General features: G+C 32.2%; 1 pseudogene across 1 annotated transcript in view; it reads left to right on the top strand.

Moving 5' to 3' along the window:
- The window catches only part of LOC118203178 (nucleosome assembly protein 1-like 1), a 38,192-nt pseudogene extending 12,314 nt beyond the window's left edge, over positions 1 to 25,878 (top strand). Inside the window, exons 4-14 of the transcript XR_015038424.1 lie at positions 3,718 to 3,797; positions 10,149 to 10,360; positions 12,467 to 12,553; positions 12,647 to 12,704; positions 16,243 to 16,313; positions 16,966 to 17,031; positions 18,592 to 18,731; positions 21,089 to 21,228; positions 22,722 to 22,744; positions 25,304 to 25,418; positions 25,684 to 25,878. The product of XR_015038424.1 is annotated as a nucleosome assembly protein 1-like 1 (transcript). The remainder of the gene's footprint in view (positions 1 to 3,717; positions 3,798 to 10,148; positions 10,361 to 12,466; positions 12,554 to 12,646; positions 12,705 to 16,242; positions 16,314 to 16,965; positions 17,032 to 18,591; positions 18,732 to 21,088; positions 21,229 to 22,721; positions 22,745 to 25,303; positions 25,419 to 25,683) is intronic.
- The last annotated feature ends 244 nt before the right edge of the window (positions 25,879 to 26,122 follow it).

Raw genomic sequence — 26,122 nt, 5'->3', positions numbered from 1 at the left:
TAAAGCGGGATTCGTCAGAAAACACGACATGCTGCCAATCAGCACGCCAGTCTCTATGCTGATTGGCCCATTGTAGCCGCAGGCGGCGATGGTCGTGCGTTAGGGGGATCCTGTATAAAGGAGTCCGTGCGCGCAGTCCACACTGCAGCAGACGTCTACGAATTGATGAAGCACACAATGAAACACCTGTAGCTATTGACCACAGTGCTGCCAATTGTCTAGAGGAAGCTGTACGGTCCGTCCGCGCCATGCGGACCAGGTGTCTATCATCGCGAGCTGACGTCACATTTCGGGGTCCACTCCCGGATTTCCGAGTTGTCCGACACTCGTCCGTCCACTGCTTCCAAACGCGCATCACTGTGCTGCTGTTACGCTGCACACGAGAGGCTACTGCACGATACGACAATCCAGCTTCACGAAGGCTGATGATTCTCCCTCGTTCAAACTCTGTAAGTTGTTCAAATCTCGCTCTCTTTCGTCGACGAGGCATAAGTACAGATTGAGTTAAGGTTTACCACTAGCAGATAACCACCGATAACCATACACGCCTCGCTACAGCCGTCTATTTATTCGGATCCATCAGCCGTTCAGAGGGCGCTGCTCAGCATACGCATGCGCTACTTTGCATTTCCTGAAAATTTCAGCTCACTCGCGTAAGTCCTTCATGGTGTTGCAATTTTCACAAACGTGAGTGTATATTCACTTAAAAAGTCAAAGGAGCAGCCAACAAAAAATATATAATCTCAATAATCTACATTTTAAATCAAACAATGAAATAACATAAAAAAGGAAATTCATCTTTGCACTGCACAAAGGAAATATCCACTTACATTATTTACGAATTAACGTGTCTTCAGTCAAAATTTCTTAACAGCATCCAAAAACTTCCTAAAATTATCTGAACTACAATCTGTATACTGGCGTCATCACATAAATTCACAAAATAAGAGTCGAAAATACCCTCCATAACCACGTTCGACCATACGCATTTCCTTTCTACAAAACAGGACACTTAATAATGGCTGCTAAGTAAACCTTCATTTACACACCAGTCAAGTAATGCTGTTCCCCCTTTCTTTCCAAGTTGTACAGAAACATAAAATTAATCTTATCACATTTAGCCATTTTACCGTCTAAACCACAAAACAAGCAATATACTTCCTAACCAACATGAGCCCTTATGAATTTACCACAATCTTGCAAACGATTACGTCATAATAGGGTTTCTATAATGTTCAACTACTCAGGCTACCATAAATGAAACAACTTCGCGACAATACAAGGATTACCCTTATGTTTACTCTAACCGATTTGTCTATAAAAATCATTGAAATTTGGGAGTTTGGAAAAATAAAATGCATGAAAGTGTCGACATTAGTTTAAAGAAATGAATTGTCACATTCATGGTTGCCCGAGCGAAAAGAAGGTTGAGAACTACTGCACTAGTGGTCTTGCCAGCGCATTTTAGCTAAATAACATCAAAACGTCTAGTCAAGTCACATAAGCATTAAATGTAAATTGAAAACCTATTTTCTTTCCACAGTGGGAAAACTATTGTCATTCTGATAAATGAAAGAGCAGTGCTTTTTGGGACTTTAGAATTTTATGCTCATTAATTCAGTTATTTGGAAATTTGCTATTAAGAAAAGGTTCTCTTTTTTGTTGTTGACAAAACTTTTTCTTGTATTGGAAAACAATTGCCATTAAAAATAATCTGCTATTCCGATTTCCCATTCCGATTGCACGATTGCCCAATTTTTGGATTATTTCACCAGTCAGTAATTTAGCTTTAGTTCTTTTAAAGTTTTAAAATGATCTTGATATGGTAAATTAAACCTAGAATACTAAATCAAGAAAAGATATTAGTTATACATATCATTTTAATGTAATTATTAAAATCAGTCACTGGGAATCTTTTTCAGATTTTAATATTTGAAGATTTTTATGGTCAGTGTTAACATGCATCAACACTCACATATTTGTCTGTGTATTTAACATACATTGACCAGGCTAACAAAGCATATTAAGTTCATTAAAGTAGATGAATCTTTGTTATCAGAAATTAATAAATTTCATATTAATGGATATTGATGTGAGCACCACAGGTTTTAGGATCTGTCTACAAAATCTGTATTTAAACGACATTTATTAGCTATATTTGTCTAATTACTTATTTTGGTACTACTCTTATACACACCCTCAAGTCCCCAAATGTGGCAATATGTGTTCTGCTCTGGTTTTTGGTGTGATGTTTGTATGGCAACCCTTTTGATGTTGAAAATTGATTTTGGTTTGGTGGGCATTTGGAAATGTCTTATGTTGCAATGAAAAACGTGGTAAAATTTGACTCGCTTATTTTGCATTATGTGCAAAGTAAATTTAGTGTTAGAAGGTATGATGTTGGAGGTGTTAATGAGTCTTTTGTTCACGGGTGTGTTTATGTGGATCAAAGTGTATTTTAGGAATTAAATTTTTTTCCCCCTCCTGATTTTTAGCGTAAATTTTGTATTGAAAATGGGGGTTTTTGCAGACATTTTAAACTTAAAGTTCGAAATGTAGACAAAAAATTTGGATAGTAATATGACGCCGTTGAGTTTCTTGCCAAAAATGTTTGGCGCCAACTGAGGGCATATATAAGAGTAGTTCCCTTATTTTAATGTTTAATTTCTTAAACTTGCATTAAAATTACATATACATTATTAAAGGAATTAAAGCAAAATATTTGAAATTATAAGTTAATATATACCAGGTGACAAAAGATCTCGTGAGTGGCTAAAGTTGATCATGCTGCTGAGAGGGTTAATCAACATTTTAGCTTTAATTTTTCTAAAGATAGGCCCTAGAATACAATAGGTCAGAAGAAATTTTATACAAATTTTGACTGCTGTTCATTAAAATTTCATTGATTAGCATAATGATGATTGAAATGGTTAAAATAACAAAATTTTCTTCAAAAAAATTATTCATGAACTTCAGGACTTAAGTTGTATTGATTTCATATTTTTCGGAATTTTGTTTGCTGTTTTACTTCTCTAATTTTTATGCTAAGTTTGTATAGTTTGTACATACATAACTAAAACATAATTATTTATAATAAATGTTTATCCTTGGGTTATTTCAATGTGAAAACTTATATTTTATGGATTCCATGCACATGTACTCATATATATTGGACTCAATTTCCTTAGAATGTTTTCTGTGAAGATATTATGAAGATTTTAGTTATATGCTTTATTATTATTTACTTAATAAATTTTTAGTTTATTATACTTAGTAAATCCTAATCTTAATGCATTATTAAACACAAAAATGTTAGAATATAAAGGATAATGCATTAGTTCTTGGGTTTAGTTATTCTATAAAATCTGTTAACTCGAAGTTAGAATATTCTAATTTTATAATGTGAAGATATTATGAAGATTTTAGTTATATGCTTTATTATTATTTACTTAATAAATTTTTAGTTTATTATACTTAGTAAATCCTAATCTTAATGCATTATTAAACACAAAAATGTTAGAATATAAAGGATAATGCATTAGTTCTTGGGTTTAGTTATTCTATAAAATCTGTTAACTCGAATTTAGAATATTCTAATTTTATAATTACTTATATTGAATCTATGAACAAATGAGAATTAAAAAACTTTTGCTAATATTGATTTTTATGAACTTTTTTTTTAATTATACATAATTTTAAATGCAATATCTTATTTAGTGTCGGACAAGCTGGTGAGGGACCAGAACTAAAAATTAATACTGGTGATGAAGCTGTTGACATTGAACAGAATACTGCACGTAAGTTTTAAATTTTATATTTTGTTCATTAAATCTTTGAGGTCTCAAGTCTCTTTTTTTCAACATAAAAGAAAAAATCTGATGTGCACAACACATGACTTCCTTGTACGGAATATTAAATTATACGCATTTTTTCTTGCATTTCATTTAAACTTATTGGATTGAATTAAATCTTCTTTGTGGATAGCGCATAAACCATAATAGAATAAATGCACTCTTTAAAATTCACTACATTTGTTTACCATAGCGACACTGTGGTGCTAGGTTCACTTAACAGTGTTATATTTCGTTCATATTCAAAACAAAATTTATATCATTTGAAGAATTATCTAATTGTTGCCACATGTTCTATTCAAATACTATAATAAATCTAGAACAATGTATAAAAGAAATTAAGCAAACAAAACTAAAAAGAAACAGTTTTTCACAGACAATTTAGTATTTCTCATTCAATTAATTCAGTTCTCACTTCGCGACAAGGCAAAAATACATAAAAACTCAAAATATCTACGAGGGCCATCCAGGAAGTAGATTACGTTTCCATCTGTGTCCGCTAGGGGCGGGGCTAGCGCGGCCATCTTGGGGTCAGAGCGTTGCGCAGCTCAGTCTGCATCTAGCCGTGCTAGTGAGAGGTTCGTGCTGTGCTCCGTTCAGATACTGTGACGGTTTGAAATGTCTGCGTTAATTGAAAATCCCGCGAGCTGCGAGGTGCGCTCAGTAATAAGGTTTCTGACTGCAAAAAACTGTAAACCGATAGAAATCTATCGGCAGCTTCGTGAAGTGTATGGGGACAACATTATCACTGAAGGTGGAGTGCGTCAGTGGGTCATAAGATTTCAAAATGGCCGAACCAATGTTCACGACGAAGATCGAAGTGGGAGACCCAGCATAGTGACCGCCGAACTTCTCGAAAAAGTCGATGCTAAAGTCCATGAAAATCGAAATTTCACAATAACGGAACTTTCTTTGAGTTTTCCACAAATTTCGCGAAGTTTGTTGCACGAAATCATCAGCGAAAAGAAGAGGTAACGAAGTGGTTGAAGGCGCAGGCGGCCGAATTTTTCGACGAAGGAATTTCCAAGCTCGTACATCGCTACGATAAATTACCACAAGGGTTGGTTACCACAAGTTTTGTGCAAGATGGATTCCAAAAATCTTGACAGAGGACCACAAAAATCAGCGAATGGCTGCAGCGTTGAACTTTTTGGACGCTTACCATAAGGATGGTGACTCTTTACTCGATCGCATCGTTACTGGTGACGAAACATGGGTGAAACATGTGAACTGTGAAACGAAATTGCAATCAATGCAGTGGGGGCACACAAGTTCTCCCCAAAAACCCAAGAAATGCATGCAAACAATGTCGGCAAGGAAGATGATGGCGACTGTTTTTTGGGACAGAAAAGGTGTAATTTTGGTGGACTTCCTGGAAAGAGGCACTACAATAAACTCTCAAAGGTATTGCCAAACTCTCCAAAAACTCAGAAGAGCAATTCAAAACAAGCGCAGAGGAATGTTGAGCTCTAAGATCTTGTTGATTCACGACAACGCCCGGCCCCACACGGCAAATGTCACTCGTAAAGTTCTTGAATCTTTTAAGTGGGAGTTGTTTCCTCATCCGCCGTACAGTCCCGACCTGGCACCGAGCGACTTCCACCTATTCCCAGCAATGAAGAAGTGGCTGGCTATGCAGCGTTTTGATGACGACGCACAGCTGCAAGAAGAGGTAACGAAGTGGTTGAAGGCGCAGGCGGCCGAATTTTTCGACGAAGGAATTTCCAAGCTTGTACATCGCTACGATAAATGCCTTAATTTGTATGGTGACTATGTAGAAAAGTAGTATTTGAGTGTGGCTTTCATCTGTATATAATAAAATTTGTTTCCTATACTTTGTTTATTTTTTTATTCCAAAACGTAATCTACTTTCTGGATAGCCCTCGTATTTAAAAATTACAAAGTAAATCTTAAACTCTTATTTCCTCGAAAAAATTCCAGAAAGGATTAAGCATTATTTAATTCACAATAATAAATGAGGGCATTATCTTTGTTGTTGCAAAGCTTAGTCTCTCTAAATTGGCAAAAAATCTACTATTCTGCTGTTTCAAATGTAAACAAATATATCCGCCAAGTTATTTAAAAATTAGGCTTAACTGCACTTAAATAGCTTTTAAATTGTTGATTATTGTACAGATATTGCTTGCAGATTTACTAAAGGCATAAAAACCTTAACCGGACGATAAGAACAACATAATTCAATCATTTTTAAAGCAAAAAAGGCACAATTTACAAACATACAAGAGTAAAGAAACTGAGATCACTGAGCCGGGTAACTGAGTGGATATATATGAATATATTTATATATGTTTGGTGCGGCCAATTGCTACCAAAATAAGAGGTGCACGTCTACATGTTATAGCAGCCCTACATATAAAATTTCATTGTTCTGAGGCTACTCGTTTTTGAGTTATGCGAGATACTTATGTACGTATGTTTGCCATGAAAAATTCTCTTCAGAATTCATTTTAAAGCAGTTTTATAATTTTTTTGGAGAAAAAGAGTCTTTATTCTGTCCTTACATACAGATGGCATGCAAAAACATCATTGAATTACATTCGATAGCGGTCAGAATGGATATTTTCGTTGAAATATGCTGCCTGAATCTTTTCCCGATTACAATACTTCCTTTTTACTTCATACAAGGAAGTAAAAAGGTCTTAAATTTAGGCAGTTTTAAAAATAGTGCTCTTGTGGAAGATTTGGGTGCATTATAAATTTTAATGTATAGTAATAGTCATTGCTTATGTAATTGAGTTAAAATTTCTTTATATAATTTTATCAAAGCATTATTGAACCATGATATAGGCACAGCTATTTAAGATTTTCTTATCTAGCTTAGATTAACTCTCTATGGATGACTTGCTGCTCCTATGGATGATGGATGTAAACTTATTTAAGAATATGTGTTGTGTACAGCTTGGTCATAAAAAATGTCCTCAATATATGAACCCTTAGTGGCTTATACTCAACCAATCTAAATGATGTTTCAGATATTGTTATTTGAAGGTATGCATTCAAGATATTGATTTAAAACAATTGAGCTCTTATGGTTACAGAGAAAAAATTTTTGAAAGGCAACACCCTTTTTTTCCCTGTGCAAATTGATCAGCATATTGAAGACCATAAATGGCATTGGAAGGATACATACACAATTGGGATTTCTCACACTGCGAGACTGAACTGCATTGGAAGTTCCTTCGCCCCTTGGAACCAGGCTCAGAGGTTCAACCACCGCCCTCGCACATTGGAGAGAAGGATGCATCGCACAAAGCAAGACTGGTCGTCAATTTGCTACCTGCCAGTTGTTCGGGCTACCCGTCGCAGTGGGATATTACCCAGCGAACCCAAGGGTGCTATTTGCTGTGCTTCTAGAGTCACACCACTCTAGGACTCACCAGATCACCGGGCTGGTCAATGAGTGAACTTTCCGGGGCCCATTAGAACCACTAGGTTCATAAATTTTATACTCTCAATGGCTCAGACTGTGTAGGTACAAATCCTAGCCAGTAGCTTTGCATAGTTCTGTATGTCGACCCCCCGTGGGGGTTGGAAGGATACATGTATGTCGATATGAAACATTTGCGAAGAAGAGCATTGTGAAGGACCACTGACAGCCCAAGAGAGAAGGGGGGGATCTTTGTACTGGAATTGCAAGCTTTCATTATGCTCCTCTCTGCAGATGATAATGCATTGCATGTGGGAGATCGTTGACAACAATGATGAACATAACATCACAGGAGGAATGTGCCATCTTTCACTTCTGACATCTTGTGGATTTGATATGTATACCTTAGATTTCAGATAATCGGATGACTAGAGATTCATTGGAGCGAGGTTTGGCCAGGAAACTGCAAAGTTATTAGAGATGACTTCTGTCTTGAAACATTGAAATACGTTGAAAACTTGTAATTCCAATAAAAGTTTTTTTCTACCGTTCACCTCTCTTGTGTTTTCATTGTTCTTTTAAAACCCTCTTTGCAAATGTTTTATGCTGGCTGTTTTCAACATGTGTGTAGCATTCCAATGCCATTTTTAATTTTTCAATACCTGAAATTTCATTTTGATTTGGTTTGACATATAGGATGCTAGGGATTTATATATCGAAGTGTTTTCATCACCACCCTGTATGTGTATTTCCATGCAGAATGGCTCACCATTTGCATTGGCCAAGTGATCACTGAGCATTGGTAGCTCAATCTGGATTCAAATCTTGGCAAATAAACTGGCTTCGTGATCATTTTAGTGGATCATTTCCTCTCCTTTTTCTTAGACCATCAGAATAAATTATAACAAAACAAGTTCTTATACGGTGAAATATTCCTGAGACAGCCCAGTCATGATTCTAGGTCACCTTAGAAAATATGATATCCAATATCATATGCGTACTTTGGAAACATGTCCGAGTCATGTTTTCATGAAGTGTAGTAGAAATTCTCATATTTGCTACCACGAAGTATAGGCAGTAAATATTGAAAATATATTTTTAGGGTAGTATGATTATATAGCACAGGTAGTATTGAAAATTGGTCACATTGCTGCTCCCTGGCTCACTTTCCATTTTCTACGAGACATTTAAAATCCATAATTCTATCAAATATCTTAATTTCTGTATTTTAATTTGCTGCAGTAACCATTAAAGTGCATATAAAACTTCAGTGTACTTACCAAAATTCATCATTTCAAAAGCTGCATTTGATAAAATAAAAGCATGCAGTTAAACATTGAATTGAAGCTTCATGTACTGGTTCAAAGTTTCTGAAATTGTCATTTAAATTAATAATAAAGAATATATATCCCATAATTACTGAACATTTTTTACTTATTTTTCTTAATCGTTGATTTGTTTTATCTCTGAGAACTGACCAATGCCAAGTAAATAATAGCCTTGAATCTTGGTAATTCAGTCTAGGTTAAAATTATGGTGAACAGAAGTTTGTATTGCTGTTTTTATGGTTTTCTCCATGTATGACATGAATACATATCAGTTTTCCATGCAGAAGTCCTCCAGGAAGGTATCATTTTCTCCAAAGCTGATAGTCCTAGCATGCTAGCTCTCCTGCATTGTTTCAGTAGCTAATAGATAATAGAAACTAATAAAAAAAATCAAGCTTCTTGTATGTAAATATGTAATTATTTTCAGAAGTTGATGGAGTGGACATTTTCATGCTAAATAACTGTTTGTCATTTAATAGGCAAAATAGCAGTCCTTCAGAACAAGACTTTTCCTCATGGTGGCTACGAATGATAGTTTTAGTATTAATACATTACATGTGTACTTTAATTGTCTTGTATATAGTAAACCCTCAAAGACACCACTTACAGCACTGATGGCAAATGTTTTGAGCTCATCATGTCAAAATTCAGAAATACCCAAATGTGTAACTGTGGTGCTGTTATACATATAGAATTATCCTTATTATCCATCTGCCAAGAATGCATTCAAATGCATCTGAGGTAAAGGCAGTACATGTTGACAGTGATGATGCTAATGCAAGAGACAAATATTTTTGTATTATGCAAATGTTTTTGTCACCATCGATGGCTCTGGAATTGTGTGATGCGTGTCACCCAGAATGAGTTTCCATGTCATGAAGTTAGCCATTGCTGACCTACAGTTTCAGCTGACTGATCTTTTAAGGAGATTTTGCTAGAGATGAGATGTTCGTATGGATGCTCATGCTCTCTGAAACATCGGTCACTTTACAGGTAAGTTGTTTTAAGTAGGTGGTTATCATTGTTGTTGCTTATGATGTAGTCAGCCCAAGTCCACAGAATTCTTCGTTGCAAGGAGCTCTAGATTATGCCTGCCATTGGCAACAGCCTTGAGCACCATTCAGGTGACAATGTGATTTAGCTCAGTTCTGCCCCCAAGTTTGAAGGAGAGCACCCCAAGGTGGGATGGGTCTGAGGGTCTCCCATCCCTCTCACCTTCGACCAAACCACACAAGGACGTTTGGCCTGCCTCATATTTAAATTGCCGTCATTCTGCACTGACACTATACATTTACAAACATCCATACCTTCTCCGGGATTTGAACCCGAACCCTTTGGCACTGCAGTCAGCGACGCTAACAACTACTATACTGGTTGGGTGGCAGTAGTTATCATAAAAGCGTTCACTGAAATTCATTATTTTTTAGCAAGTATGTTGCATGGAGGTAGTGTAAATAGTGATCAAACATTTAATAGCGTTGAGGAGCATAAAAAAAGTTACTGCTTTAAGTAAAATTTAAAAATTGAATCTCTATTAAGTATTTCTTAAGTGATAAATTCTTGTTTGAAATTTCTTTGCAGAAACAGAAGATCTAAAAGATGGTATAATGGCAGCTCTAAACCATAAATCATGTTCCTCAAACACACTCAATCTGCCAAAGCCAGTCAAAAGGAATGTGAAAGCCTTAAAAAAACTTCAGCTAGCTTATGTGAATACAAAAGTAGAATATTATAAAGAACGCCATGAACTTGAAATAAAATATGAAAAGAAATTTGAACCATTGTATGGAAAGGTATGTGTAATTAAAAGAAATGTTTTTTTATTTTAGTAAAGTACAATTTGATTGTTTCTGCATTCTGTTTATCTTGGGTAAAACATCGAAAGATTCACAGTTCAGAATGTAAAATAAGTTATGAATTTTGTGAGAAAATTGTTTTAGTAGAAACAGTCTAATGCTCAAAATAAAATATTTAGAATGTCATTCAGAATAGTTATGGGTCACATGAGAATTTATATTTGAATGCTCAAGAAGTTGAAATTTTTATATGCTTTCATTTTCTGTATGTATTATGAGTTTGGAAATTTAATATTTGATGAACCAAGAATGGATGGGCATTGTATTGTTTCTTTGGCAGAAAATGTGCTTTTGGTTAACTGACATAAATACAATTGAAAACTGTCATAATAATGACTGAATAACTGACATAAATACAATTGAAAATATCTTGAACTAAAAAATGCATTTTAAAATCCTGGCAGGTAAACCTTCGAAATAACAAAGTGACATCTTGCTTTCATAAGCTGATTGTGTCTAATGTAATTTCTAAAGAAATGAGCATTTTTTTCTGTAGGCATAGCTATGTCCATAACTGTCTGGAACTGTCTGAACAATTTTGTTCATATTTGTTGTGGCTTTTACATTATAAGAAACTCTATTAAACCATTCTCCATACATCGGTTATTTTTTAAGATGATTACTTAAGCCAATTAAATCATTCATCCTGCTTAGAAATAAAGAAGACACTATGAACTAAAAACATAAGAAATGAACACAAAGTTTAAAATCGTAAGCAGCTGATGGACATACAAAAAGGCTAAACGCATGAACCACTACTTACATATAAGTGTTGCTGTTCAGCCAATCCATGTTAACCACTGTAAAAAAGTCAAAATGCTATTAAGAGAAATAATGATTAAAATCATTGCAAACATTACATTGCATTTAATTTGAAGGGGTAGTTAAATTTTGCTCAAAGCAAGTCTTGATAAATTTCTGAAATTGTACTATGTTCATAATATCAACTAGTATTTTGATATTGAGTTTTATTTTGACAATTCTAAATTTTAACTTAACGCCATTGTCAGTAGCTGTCCTTCTAGGCAAGCAGCAGTGGTGATAATACCCAAGCAAGTGGTGATAATATTATGATTTTACCCTTCATTTTAACCTTCAGCTGACAGATGATATCAAATGTTCATAAATTTCTGGATTAATTCACTACACTATGAAATGAGGCATAAAAGCATAAAGCTGTTCCTAAATCTTAAATAAAATGTCACTAATCTTCTTTAAAATATATAGCACTATTATAAGTGTAAAATATAAATGTTTCAAGAAATTTTGTAACTTAAAGCTAATTCCTTGATAAATATTATGAGCTTTATTCTCAAATTTGGTTTATATTTATATTGGATATTAGATGATGTTTAATAATAATGCATCTCACAGACCTGTTTTATTCTTAGAATAGTGCTTTAATTTAATAATTTCCCATTTTGTGACCTTAATGTTTTTCAATGATCGTCTTTAAAAATACTTAATTTCTATGTCCAGAAATATATATGAGCCTTGTAATAGAAAATAATGATATAGCCTTCTGTAAAGAATCACTTTGTGGCAGAAAAGAGGGAAGAAAAGGGTTGATTAAGTACATATAATTCCAATTAATTCATAAGGATTTTAGACTTTTTTTAGAAGGTTTTTAATTTTCAGAAAATATATTTTAGTATATGATGATGATATGCCTTTAGAATGTGTTAGGATTGTATTAAAGGAGTTCTTGTAAGTTTTGTTAAGCTCTTATTCTAATATAGGTCCACCAGCGGCTGAGTGGTAAAGTCACTGAACACTGGTAGTTCGGTCCAAGGTTCGAATCCCGTGAACATTCTGGCTGCATTTGTGTTTTCCCCATGTGTAATGTGTATACGAGCCAGTTTGCCTTAGAAAGTCCTCCATGAAGGTATCCCTCCCTTTAGGCAGATAGCCCTAGTGTGCTTTGCCATAATTAAATACACCACACCATTCACACCACTTATTCTAATATAAGTTTTTAAAGTTGATATTTTATCACCTGGAGTTTTCTTTCTATAAACAATGTAAATTTTTGATTTTTTGAAGCAAGCTGCTATAGTAACTGGTGCTGTAATCCCAACCGATGAAGAATGTGATTTCCAATTGGACTCTGAAAAGAAAGCTGAGCTTTCAGTAAGAATTTTTTAAATATTTTATTTAAAATAGCTGTATGGAAAACTTAATCATCGTGTGTTTTAATTTTTTAATGCTATTATTTTTAAACAGAATGAAATTCAGAAAGTTGAAGATGATACTGAAGCAAAAATGGATGTACCTGCAGCTGGTATGGTAAATTTTTAACATTTCATGTTAATATTTCTTTATTGTATACTTAAAACAAATGAAGACATTTGTAAGTAATCAGTGTTTCTGTTATATAATTGAATGTTTTAATTGGTCATGAATATTCTTCATTGTAAGAGAACATGCCATCGTAAAATTTATAAGTAGATAAAAAAAGCAAACTAAGTTTGGCATAGATAATAAAAATTCTCCAGAGATTTTTATTTGCTTCTGAAGGAGGACCCGTGTCTGATCGCTCTCAAAATCTATAGTTATTCAAATTCAACACAAAATTTTAATTTGTTTTTACTTGGTTATAAATGGACTGAAATCTAAACATGAGTTTTGGCTATTTAATCCCTTACTTGGCCACAGCTCTTTATAATTTAACAATCTTTGTAATCCGTTTTGACATTATTTGATAACTTTACCTCCTATTTGGCAACTTTATTTGAATTTAAAAAACTTTATTCTATAATATTTTAATCACATTTTCCAAGTTGTTGATCACAATGAGCAATGTATTTTCGAAGTTTTCATATAGAAATGGTCAAGATTTTGACAAATCAATAACAATATATGAATGATAGCATTAAGTGCCATGCACTGTATTAAATCTGTTCAGATTTTTATCAGTCCATTTGTTTGAAAACAAATCTCTAGTTAAGTCTTCGGCTGAGCTATTGTTTGTTATCATAAGCAGATAAAATTGCAGTGCTGAAATGGCATGCAAAATATATTTTTAATGTTTTTTAATATTACGTGAAATACAGTATGAGACCTGTCTTTATAAAGTGTGTAGTTAACCTCAAGTATATGACGTAACTGCCAACTTTACTGATTTTCTGTCATGTCTCCTGGCAAAACATTGAACTCTTGTTTTTTTAATTTTTAGCCTTTGCTTAGGAAAGTGCTTCCCAGTAGTAAATACAATTTATTGAGTTAATGAAATTGTGTGAATTTCATTTCCAACCTCCAGATTTCTTACTAAATTTTATTTATCTAAATTATCGTAATCTCTGTAGATATTTGCAGAGCTTTAATATGAAGATTCAACCCATGTTTAATCCTTTTTCAGTCAGCCGGCATATGTTACAGTATTACTCATCATTGCTAAAATTTTCATGATTCTTGGTTAATTGTCATCAGGAATGTAGATTTGTTGATAATGCATATATTTTTGTAATTTTATTTTCCTCATTGAAAAATTCTACAGAGAAAAAATACTACAAAAGCCTATTTAAACCCATACATTTAACTTCTTTGATTTGATTCATATACAGAGGATGTTCACATATTTTGAAACAATTTTGCAAAGATTTATATATAAACAAACCTTAGAATTTTATTTTCTAATATTTTTTTTTTCCAATGGCAGATTGTGAACAATTACAAATGTAACCCAGTCCATTAATCTATACAAGGCTGGATGTGGTGGTCTCTTTATTATGGAGGCACCCTAACCTTTCCTATGAAGGGACGGACAGTTACAACTATGCCTTCTCCGGGATTCAAACCCAGGCCCTTTGGCATCGCAATCAGCTTCTCTGACTGACTGGGCAGCTTATTTTCTAATATGTTCAATTTTATTTTCTAATATATTCAATCTTATTCCACTCCTCCTTCACAATCTTTCAGAGTCTATCCAATGTTTTAGGATGCTGCATATAAAAAGTCCATATGCTCAGGAATCCATAGGAGACATATCAGGGGACTAGGGTGGGATGCATTTAAGGGGGATATTTCAATTCCAGTTTCATTTCAAATTTTTTTCAAAAAATAGAGCAGTAGATTTAGAGGTATGGCTTGGAGTCTTATCCCGATGGAACTTAATAGTTGTTAAGATTGTTTGGATAAAGAGATGGAATTTGTTCTTTAAAAATATGTGGTAAAACATATTTCTGATAGTAAATCGAAGTAATTTTGACATTTTTTTCTACTTTCCTTATTTTAAGTTTTCTGTTTTGAGAGAATCTAGTAATAACCCTCAATCCTTTAGAAAAAAATTTCCTTGTTTTCTCTGAGCCAACATATTAAGTCTTTTTTCCCCCCCTCTTTTTCGGAAGTAAATCCATCTTTTTCTATTGTAATGAGATAAGTATATTCAAATCTCATCAATTGTAACTATATATTTAAATTTTTCACCTGTATGAATTTACCTGAATTTTCATGCACCAATCTGCAGTCTTATGCCGAGAAAGATGGTTCGGTGATGAACATCACCTTTTATTTTTTTTTTTAAATTTTGATTAGCTTTAAAAGAGATTTTTATAATTTTGTCCATAGTTCCTACAGAGACATTTAAAGATTTAGCAATGGGGGGGGGCTGAATTTTCTTTTAAAACATAAGATGCAACTTCAGATTTAATAAGAGCTGTATGTGCCTTTGTTGTGTATATGTTACCGTGAAAGACCGAAATTGGAGAATGTCGACTTTCACCGGAGAATATTAACATTCACCAAATACGTTGGTGAAAGACCGAATATTTCACTACATTCTTGTATATTCGGACCCTCACCGGTGTATGTCGACAATCACAGATATGCTCTGGTGAAAGTCGAAAAGAGAGGTCATAAAATGCCATAATAGTTTAAGTTGTTGCAATAAATAAGATTTGAATCACATAATTTAGTAAGATTTTTATTACTGTTATTTTATTTTCTCATTTAGAACATACTGTATAATTAAGTAAGTTTTTAACTTCTATTATTTTCCTTTCTCAGTTTGAATATATTGTGTGTTTTGGGTTCTCATGTTCTTAAGTTCTTATTTGAAGTCTCAAGTGCATTTTTTTGCGACTGAATTATGGAGAAAAAAATATAATATTGTTATATGTTCAACATTCACCATTAGTACATGGTGAATGTCGACATTGACCGGTGTAAGTCAGAAATAAGAGTATTTGGAAAATATTTCGGACATACACCAAGAGACGATGTGAATTTTGACATTCACCTGTGAAAGTCGACATTCTCCAGATTTTGGTGTTTCACCATAACATATACATTTTTTGCCTTATTCCCAGACAGATATAAATTTTGATATTCCTTTCATATTAATTATGCCACTTATTTTACATATAGAAATATTAAAACCAAGCTTTTCACATCTTTTTAATAATTAAATAAGAGTATTTCTCTTTGGACAATGTAAAAATATGGCCTTCAATCCATTTTTAAAAATTTTTTCAGCTACATTTTAAAGAAAAGAATATTTTTAATTCTGCAGATGATAATTAAACCTTATTCCAATGTGATGCCAGTCATGTTTGAATTCTAAAATTAATGTTTAAATTAGTGGAGAAAATAAAAAATCGTTACAAAAATGTGTGAGCACCCTCTGTAAATTAGTTGAGAAAATGAATAGGCTGAGAAATATAATGCATATATATATATATATATCAAGCAAGCTTACTACATTTTTATATATATATATTTTGCTGCGAGGAAATATGAAACTAGAAAATTTTAAATCGGTGTGTGTTTAAATGTCTGTAATTTTGAAGCAAAGTATTCAGTCAAAAAATAATCTTTTGTAGCAATTAAAGGCATTCCAAAATTTTGGTTGACAGCTCTTAAGAATGGTCCTATTGTTGCAGATGTGATTGAGGTGAATATAAACTTCTTTTTATTATGAAAATTATTTTATATATGATTATTAATATTTTGGAAGAGTATTGTTCTCATGTAGCAGTATTTTCCAGCTACCTGTAGAGAGATCTAATGTTGTCAGTGCTTAGTATCATTCATTTAACCTTCTGTGTTATAAAAATGTATTGCTTAGCATAGAAAATTATAAAGTAATTTTATATGTTCTTTTTAACATTTTGCTTTAAATGATATTTTGTAATATTGCAATATGTAGTACTAACACCACAAAAATTAGCATTCACAGTATAATCTAATGATGATGAAATTTTGTAGAAATATATATATGTTGTATTCTCTGGATTTTTGAATTTTTTAAAATGTTATTAATATTAAAATATTTGTAATTGTTCTATTGTGCATCAAAAAAGAATATGGAATTAAATTTGAATTTTTAAAAAATGTTTTCTTTTGTTTAAAACATTTAGCTATGTCATGTGGCAGTAACTTATTTTCATTGTTTTGTAATAAGTCTCATCTGAGGCATTACGTGAATTTTTCAGAATATAGCCTTTCCACTTGGAACTAAAAAAGTAGTTAATGGAAAATTAAAATTGATTTGTAGATTCAGAGAATAGTTTTCATTAGTCACATGATATTTTTTTCATATTTAGGAGTATGATGAACCTATTTTAGAACATTTGATAGATATAAAAGCAATAACTTCGTCTGATCCTATGGTAAGTTTTTTTTTGTTTTTTTGTGTGTGTGTCTTTAATATAATTTTGGCAGCCATCAACGAGCTCAGCTAATATTCTAGTTACTACCCTGGAGTGGGCACAAACGTACACAAAGTTTGCATTGCAAATTTGACATATATCGTGCATATTTGAGAAGAAAGAACTGCTTCATTTCACAATTGGCAACATTCATTTTTGTCATAAATCGTAATGGAACTGTAGAGTTTGCCAGCTGGTTAAAAAGAAAAAATACTATAGAAAAATGCAAGAAGTTGTATTAAGAAAACTTGCATTTTGTGATTCTGTGTGCATTGAACTTGCATTCTGTGAAAATGATCCAATTTTATGCAAATGCAATGTTAAAAATTGCAAGTAAAGAATTTGTCAAAAACTGATTTGAGTATAGCCTTACCTCGTTTTTTAGGCAAGGGAGTATATATCAGTTAAATGCTGTGAAGAATTGGGATTATCTCCCAAGCACAACTATTGATTGGTTTAGACGTAGCTGTAGAACTGTAGCAGCCACTGTCAGTTCTGGCTTTCCATGAAATCTTTTTTCATTCTTCTTCCTTTTCATCAAATACAGCTTCATAACATTTATAAGTAAATTTCTATATGAATCTGTTCAGCAGTTGAAAATGTAGGCTGCCTTCAAATAATCAAGTTTAAAACTTTTCAGAATTTAATGCCAAAAAAAAAAAATCTTGTAATAAAATAGTAGAAACCGCACATGATTTGCTAAAAATAAGAATTTTATTATTCGTGAAATTTGCCTGCTACTTTGTGTTTGGTGTATTTGATTTCTCTAAATGCTTAATTAAGTCATAAATTGTTTGCTAATATATCTGTCATTAAATTGGATAGGGTGATTCCAGATTTTCTACACTTCCACTGAAAAGTTGTGAGAAATATTCAGGAGGCAATGCAAAATGGTGTCAAAGTATTTAGCTGAATAGTCATGTTACTAGTTAGTATAAGCTGGGTAGTCATGTAGCACACATGTATTTGAGCTTATGTGGACTTGCACTTTTGTGATTCAGTTCTCATTTGTACGAATAATATTTCTTTTCGCATTAAGTTTCATCTGTTCTCGGACTCCAATATTTTTTTAGCCAAAAGAGATCTTGGGGTGAAAAGTGCAAAAAAGGAAGTAGTATGTGTGTATTTTGTGGGGGTAGGTAGTAGGTGATGCATCATTGAAATAGATGTAAAAAAAGATATTCAGACTTTATTCTTCAGGAAGTTTGATAACTAAGTCAGCAGCAAGTTATTATTTTAGTGAGGGTGTGGATAATTGGAAAGTACCACAGATTCATAAAGTATGATCGTACGTACTCTTGTGCGATATTAAAAAATTAATGGATGATATTATTATTATGTTAGTTTTATGTTAAAAATATTCTTTTATCTTTAGATCTGTAAAAATTTAAAGCTTTTTGCACATAAATAAGAGCATATTCAGTTACAGTAGCATTTAATTTCAATGTCTTGTGAATGTATTAAAACTCTTTCTTGTGGTAACTGAGATTATACTAAAATTGTCTTTTATTCCCTCTTTAGGGTTTTTACCTGAAATTTCACTTTGAGCCAAATGACTATTTCACTGACACATTTTTAATTAAGTCTTATGAATTAAAATGTGTTCCAGATCCTACTGATGTCTTTTCCTTTGATGGGCTTGAAATTGATTCATGCAAAGGGTAAGATCACTAATTACTATTCTATCTAAAGTTTTGAGTCTTTCACTGCAAATGAATTTTAATGAAATATTTCACAATGTTGAAAAATATCCAGATGAAAAGCATTTAAATTTTAGAAAAAGGCATTTTTTTTTCGATTTTAAATTGTAAAGTTAGAAAAAATGTTTTTGCGTAAATCTTTATGTAATTACACGTTAGAAAGTCACTGCTTGTCTCCAATGGGCCTGATGGAATTTTTCTTTCAATGCATTATAATGGGTCTTGAATATTTAGTAACATAAAATAGTTTCCTCCTTATCAGCAAGCACACTGAAATACAACTGTAGGCAGCCTCTTTCCGAACAGAAAGCAGTAATAGTTGGGAACAAGAAAAACTTTGTCCTGGTGTAACATGAAATTCTCAGGGCACTGAAAACAACTTGAAGATTTTATGTATTGGGTTATCTGGAGTTTTTGTTTTTTCATGAAACTTTTTCTTGTATAAATTTTTCTAAGTATATATTGACCATTTCGGTTCAATATCTTTTTATCAGTATTTTCAATATATTTATCTATATCTTTATCACTAGCCATTGGATTGGCTGCATGTTTGGTTTTCATAGTATTTTTTCCCTTTGCGATATTAAAATTATTCTATTAAAAAGTCCTCCATGAAGGCATCCTTCCCACTAAGCAGATAGCTCTTTACTTTGCCATATTCAAATAACTGACCTCACTTTTTGTCATCTTTCTTGCAGTAGCATGATTCTGTCCTCATAAAAGTTCTGATCTTTGCTTCCAAAAAATTGATCGAAGTGATTTTGGACATCCTGAATTGGAAGTAAATATTTTACAACATTTAAGAATCTTTAGGAAGACAAGTGTAACCTGAGGGTGCCAGATCAAGTGGATATAGTAGTTGTGGTAGCACATCCTGCCTAAACTGTGACAGCTTCTGATGAGTTACCTAACTTGTGTGATGTCTGGCATTATGTTGAAACACTACACTTTTTCTGTTGATTTCTGTTTTTGTTTCTGTCCTTTTCTGTTTGATGAATATTCTCAGTTTTTTGATGGCAGTACACTTTTGAATTAATTGTACATAATTGTCTGCTGGAAGTTTAACCCCCTCCAAAAAATAAATCTCTCAAACAGACAACACTCTCTCTCTCTCTCACACACACATATATTCAAATGTGCTTAAAAAATTAAAACTTAATCTCTTAGACATCTGTGTGTGTGAGATCTCTCTCACACATTTGAATATATGTGTGTGTGAGAGAGATCTCACACACACATATATTCAAATGCATTTCGAAAATTAAAACTTGTGTATTGTATTGAGGAGTTTTAATTTTTGAAGTGTTTTTGAACCGGCTGATCTCGTCTACTGTGTCATCACTTGCATTCAACTGTTGTAAACAAACTATTTCTTATTACCAATTATGATTCCCTTCAAAAGCAAATTATTTTTTTGATATTTGAGGAGAAAATGGCTAATGTAAACGTAAAGGAGCGAATCTCTTAAGAATTTAAAAAACCCATTGTAGGGTTCCTCCCTTGTATTCTATTAAACTAAGTGTAGAGGAACCTAGTGAACAGCTTCGTAAATAATCGCTTAGGTCCAGGAACAGAAATGTAAACTCAAGAAGTGTTAACTACCCTTTATTTGCTCAATAAAGATATACAGTTGGCCCCTTTCTCATGGCGTACAGCAAAGCCTCCACTTTGGCTTAAACTCAAAATGTCAGAAGTAAGAGCTAAGTAATGACTAACTAAAGAGATTCAGCCAAAGTTAACACAATTCCAAACTAGTTGGTCCGTAATATTAAATTAGCCAGCGAAGCTATCAAAAGGCACGTAATACAGCCGAACTTAATAACAGTTTGAGAGATGTAGCCAAAAGGCAAATGCATGCTATTTAGAAATCCTAATTCTCTCTCTCAAAGCCAGTGAAACTTGGACTTAAATACTTTCTACTTCTCATTTGCATTTAGTGCAATTCTAGAAACTAATTCTGGTAAGGAATTGTAACTGAAACTAGATGAGATAGGAAAGTGTCATAAACTTAAAGTAACTTATAGAATTAAATATACCTTATACCATATATTGCACTTTGAAATGAACCCAAATTGTTTTACATTATCGTAGTTGATTTTGAGAAATGTAATTAATGAGCGATTTTTCATGTTCAGTGACTTGCTTCAATCAACATATTTTATTTTGTATTCATCAGCTTCAACCAGCCTTTTAGAATAGTGCATTTTCAACATAAATAATGTGTATAAATATGCCAGTGTATTGTATCTTTCAACACATTTTTGGAAACATGTTCAAATTAACTTGTTTTTATTTACAAAATTTTAATAACATTCTAGTTGTACAATTGACTGGAAAAGATTCAAAAATGTGACTGTAAAGACAATAAAGGAGAAGCAAAAGACCAGGGGTGCTGTTAGAACTGTTAGGAAAACGGTTCGAAATGATTCTTTCTTCAATTTCTTTAATCCTCCTCCAGGTAAATTAAAAAAATATCAATTTTAAATTATTAATTTAATCTTATTCAAAAGTATGTTTAATTTTCAACAGTTCCTCTCCCTCGAGGGGAATTTCTTTGTTTCAGGTGAAAATGTGGTCAGCCTTTTACTTACCTGTCAGTTAGTTAGCTTTAGGTTATGAATATAAAAAAACCTATTCTTATTTTTTACAACTTGTTTAATTTTTAAAGCACTTTAAAAAATAATTGAACGTATATGTATGGAGCATTTCGAACATCTGTGCTGGGCAACTGCAGGCAGCCGACTCGTATTAAATTTTCATAAATTTCAATTTATAAAATTATGAATTCACCCATTCGACACGACGATTGTTTCGAGCTCAGTCCCTAGGAGCGGAATTTTTTTTCTTTATATTGTGTTCATTTTTAACACAGTAAAACCAATGCCAAATTTTGTTTTCCTGTACTTTGCAGATTTCATTTGTTCAAGAAAAATCTTATTTCGATGACTAGTTTACTCAGAATGACTGATAATTGCACATTACTGTTATTACATACACGGTGTGCAATCTGTTTTGAATGGGTTAATGAATCATTTTATTTCTGTGGTAAATGAGTGTATTATAGGAGCTGTTCAAAATGGTGTCCGTTTGCTTGCAGGCATTCGTAGCACCTTTTTTATGTCTCAAGTATAATAATTTAGTATCCCTGCAGCATTTTGAAACATGTATTCCTGTAAGACACGATGTAGAGATTTGTTTGAGTACACTGTATTGGTTGTTCAATTTCAGGAATTTTCTTTTCCATTAACTCCCCCCCTTTACAAATTCTGTCACTGAATAACCCATTTCCTTTTAATCTAACAAGATTTCCGACTATTTCTGTGAAAAACTGTAATGAAAAGGAATTTTTCTCTGAATTATCCACACATTTCTGTGCAAGAAACTATTTTTATATAAGTGTAATATGCAAAAAATAAAATTTTGTTTAAGTGTTTGGTTCATAGGTTGGTACAGAGATGTTTGAAACACGCTGTATTTCGAGTTATGGAAAGGAGAAGGAATGATCGTCTAGCAATAGTGAAAGATATGTATGAGGCAAAAAAGAATCACTGTCTTAGATTCTTCTTTCTTTGGAAGCTGTTGTTCACTCAAAGAAGATTAATTTGAAAGTACATTTCATTTATTTTTTGTATTTTGACTGCTGAAGCTCTTGTAGTTCCAAAGTTTTTCAGCGTATCTGGAAATGTTTATGTGAGCTTCTTTTTATAACCAGTCTTCAGAAATATAATTTTAATTATGGTGTAATTTTTAATGTTAACATTGAAATAGTTTGTGTAGTTCCTTTTTACTTTCAATGTTGGAATATTTTATGATGTTTGTCAGGCATTTAATTTTTTATAGTTATCATTTTACATAATGTCTTTTTCAAAGTGATCTGTAGTGAGATATTTAATTTGTGAATGCCATATTGGTGTAGATGTTTTTATTTATTTATTTTTTCTCTAATTACAGTTCCAAAAGAAGGTGATCAAATGGTGAGTAAAATAAAAATTATCAAATACATGAAAATATTTAGCCTTTTTTTCGTTACATGTAAATTGTGCCTTGGAAATTCAAGTATTTGTTAATGAAAATGTGTTTTGTTGTGTCGAAAATTTTAACTGCTACCACCGAGTCCATTAAACACTTACTTGTGTTTTATCCGAAGAAAAATGCATGCCTTTTGTCCTCATTTGGAGAAGTTGCTGTCATTCAGTTATTAGATTTTAAAATCTTTTTTACCAAATATTGTCTTGAAATCCAAGTCTTCGAAATTTGTGCGAATGGACTCATCTTTAAAGTAGGTTTACAACACCAGTGAACGGAAGTCATAAGTGAAGGTGATGCTAATTTGTTTTTACTATTGTATTTTTTAAAGATGTAAATGGCACCGGATAGTGTTATTTAGCGATGTTATAGAGAATTTTTGGCGATGAATTGTTAAAAAAAGAATATTCAGAATTTCTGAAACTGCTGGTACTTAAAAATTAAGGACAGCCTGATAAAATTAGTCAAACCCCACTATAACAGACCCAGCATATAATGAATCTTTGAAACTTTTTTGTATTTTTCATATTTTCTCCAGAATTTTGTCAGATTTTGATTAAAAATTACTAGTTGTTAAAGTTATTAACTAGGATCAACATTCCATTCTCATTTTATCCATTAAGGAAACCCCTATTGTTTCACTTCAATTTTTCCCTAGGTTTTTAAACGAAGGCAGTTGTTAAACTGAATGCTAGAATAAAAATACAATAAGCATAAATTAAGACACCATATGATGAACATGCTCATAAACCAAAAAAACATGAATATTCAAATTCTGTGAATGACCTACCAGATAGAGCTTTATTCAAGGTTGCTGTGATGATGGAAATTTGAAAATTTTTGCTATTCAAAGAAAGTGATTCCTAATTTTAGTTGATTCCTCTTTTAGGGAAAGATAATTTTTCTTCCGTTTGAGTATAAATGCTTTCGAGTTCTGTCCGTCAAATAAGGGTTTTGTATTCTTAAAGTGTTTTGCAAGACCTAAGATATTCATTGTGAAGGTTTTTTTTTAAGTCTGATTTTAGTTACATTGCAAAGGCATTTTAGAAATTATTTGAAAGTAAAAGGGCTAATTGAAATGTATTAAGATTGCTTGTATTTCCTTACCAGCATTTGATGTAGAAACTTATATTTGGTTTTGTGAAGGTAATAAATCATGTTGGAGCTTGCAGTTAGATGGCCATAACCCTCACTGTTTTGGTCATGTAAGAAGTGGAAGCACCTAGTATGTTTTTTTTTGGGGGGGGGTGTGAAGAAGATGTCTCCATGTTTTGTGTTAACTTGGAAAGAGCAGTAATAAAATACTTTGAAGTGATACAGTAGGTTCCTTGCAATGAAACATTTAGCTGTGCTTCGACTTTTCAGAGGCATTTCAAGGCTGTAACCTGTGGGTTAATAGTCTTGATAAGGCATATACTGCAAGCTATCCTCTTTGGGTACAGCTATTAATGTTGTATGCTCAACAGCAAACAACAATTATATAAACATATTGGGGACACTTTGCATGTCAAGTCTGAGCAAAGAAAATAATTAGATTTCCTTAAAAAACAATGGTTTTACTCCAGATCCATAACTGGTTTTATTTTGCTTCTGTGAAATTGGCAGCATTATCTAAAACTGGTCTAAAATATGCTGTACAGTCTAAGTTTAGTAACATGTGATTATAGGTATTCTTAGCATTGAAAAGGCAATTGCATGAAGTTTGTTTTCTTTGGATGAAGTGAAGAATTCCATGTCTGCTGAGCTAAAGACAATATTAAGCTGTGCTTAAAAACCATTTATAAAACCCTGAAAAGTATAATTTAATGCAAAGTATGTAATTCATGGTTATGATGTTTAGTTCCGTATACTTGATATATATATATATATAATTTGAAATTACTATTTTTGGGGAAATCTGATCTATTATTAGTATTAATTTTTAAATTCTTCGACTAAATGCATTTAAAAGGACTTTTTTTTTTTGTTAAAATGGATATTATTTAACATTCTGAGTGCCATGACTACCTTTATCTAGTCGTGATATTTTAAGTTTTTTGCCATTTACAATTTTTTTTCATGTACTAATTTCAAGATTTTAAACAAGTTTATTATCAAAAGTGAGATTTAAGAGCTTGGCATCAACCAGTTTTTTAGATCTTTTTGTAATACAGGCGCCAAAGAATTCAATTTTTACTAAAATTGCATTTGCTTTAGTATTTATATTTCTAGATAAGGATCTTGAAGCCATTTTAAAAACTAATTTTTTGGTTAATTTGGAAAATTAACCAAAAAAGTTAATTATAAAATTTGGTTAAATAGGAAATTTAATCATTAATGCATTACACTGTACTTAAATTGTGTTTAAATATTAAAGTTGCATTATATTGAATGACCTTTTCCTACATGTTTTCTTATTTAACTTTTTAAATACTATATGCTCTGGAACTTCTTATAAATTATTTAATGAGTTACTTATATTTATTGCAATTGTAAATAATTTCAATGACTAATCTTCTGCATTTTAGGATGGTGAAACTGTGAGTATCTTGAATACTGATTTTAGAGTTGGTCTCTCGATAAAAGATCGAATCATTCCTTATGCAGTACTATATTTCACTGGTAGATATTGTGGAAGAAGAAGTAAATACACAGTTTTTTTTATTCTGTAAAAAATAGGTTTAGGATATATTTAATTACAGATGTAAATTTGAAAATCAATATAGTAATAGGAATGCAGTACATGTTCATGGTGTGGCACATTTCTTCGTATTATTGATATTATGAGTTGTAGTTAATCTTGTCTTGAAAATGTAGTGTTTTCAAAGATCATCAGTATTTGAATTAATATTGATGTAAATTTAAAAAATCACCATTTGTTGTTATATCATATTTATATTTATTACAGTTTGATGAAGAAGAGGATGAAAACAATCAGTGCCTGGCAAATTGTCATGGGCATGCTTTGTAACAAGACAGTTGTATGTTTTGTAAATTTATTTTTCTTGCAATTTTGTATTATAAAGAAAGCTTACTGTATTTAAATCATGTGGTATATTTATCTGTATACAAATATTAATAAAAATTACATTACTTGTTGAAAGTCGTGTTACTTAAAAACATTGTGCTTAGAATACTTACATTTCTATTAAATTTCAACCTTCTGAATTTTATAAATTTGTTAATAAAAATGTGTTATACAACATATATAAATAAAGAATATTTAGATATTTAGAAAATTACTGAACACTTAAAAACTAAACTGACAAAAATACATATTTTTTAGTTAAAGTGATGAGGTATGATTAGTTATCAGTCCTTGAAATAACTAAATCAGACTAGATAAC

The sequence above is a fragment of the Stegodyphus dumicola genome, chromosome X1 (assembly GCF_044657685.1).
Source record: "Stegodyphus dumicola isolate Sdum_Otavi_A_Nest chromosome X1, ASM4465768v1".
In the NCBI taxonomy this organism is placed as follows: Eukaryota; Metazoa; Arthropoda; class Arachnida; order Araneae; family Eresidae; genus Stegodyphus; species Stegodyphus dumicola.
This window is presented reverse-complemented; position numbering and strand designations above follow the sequence as displayed.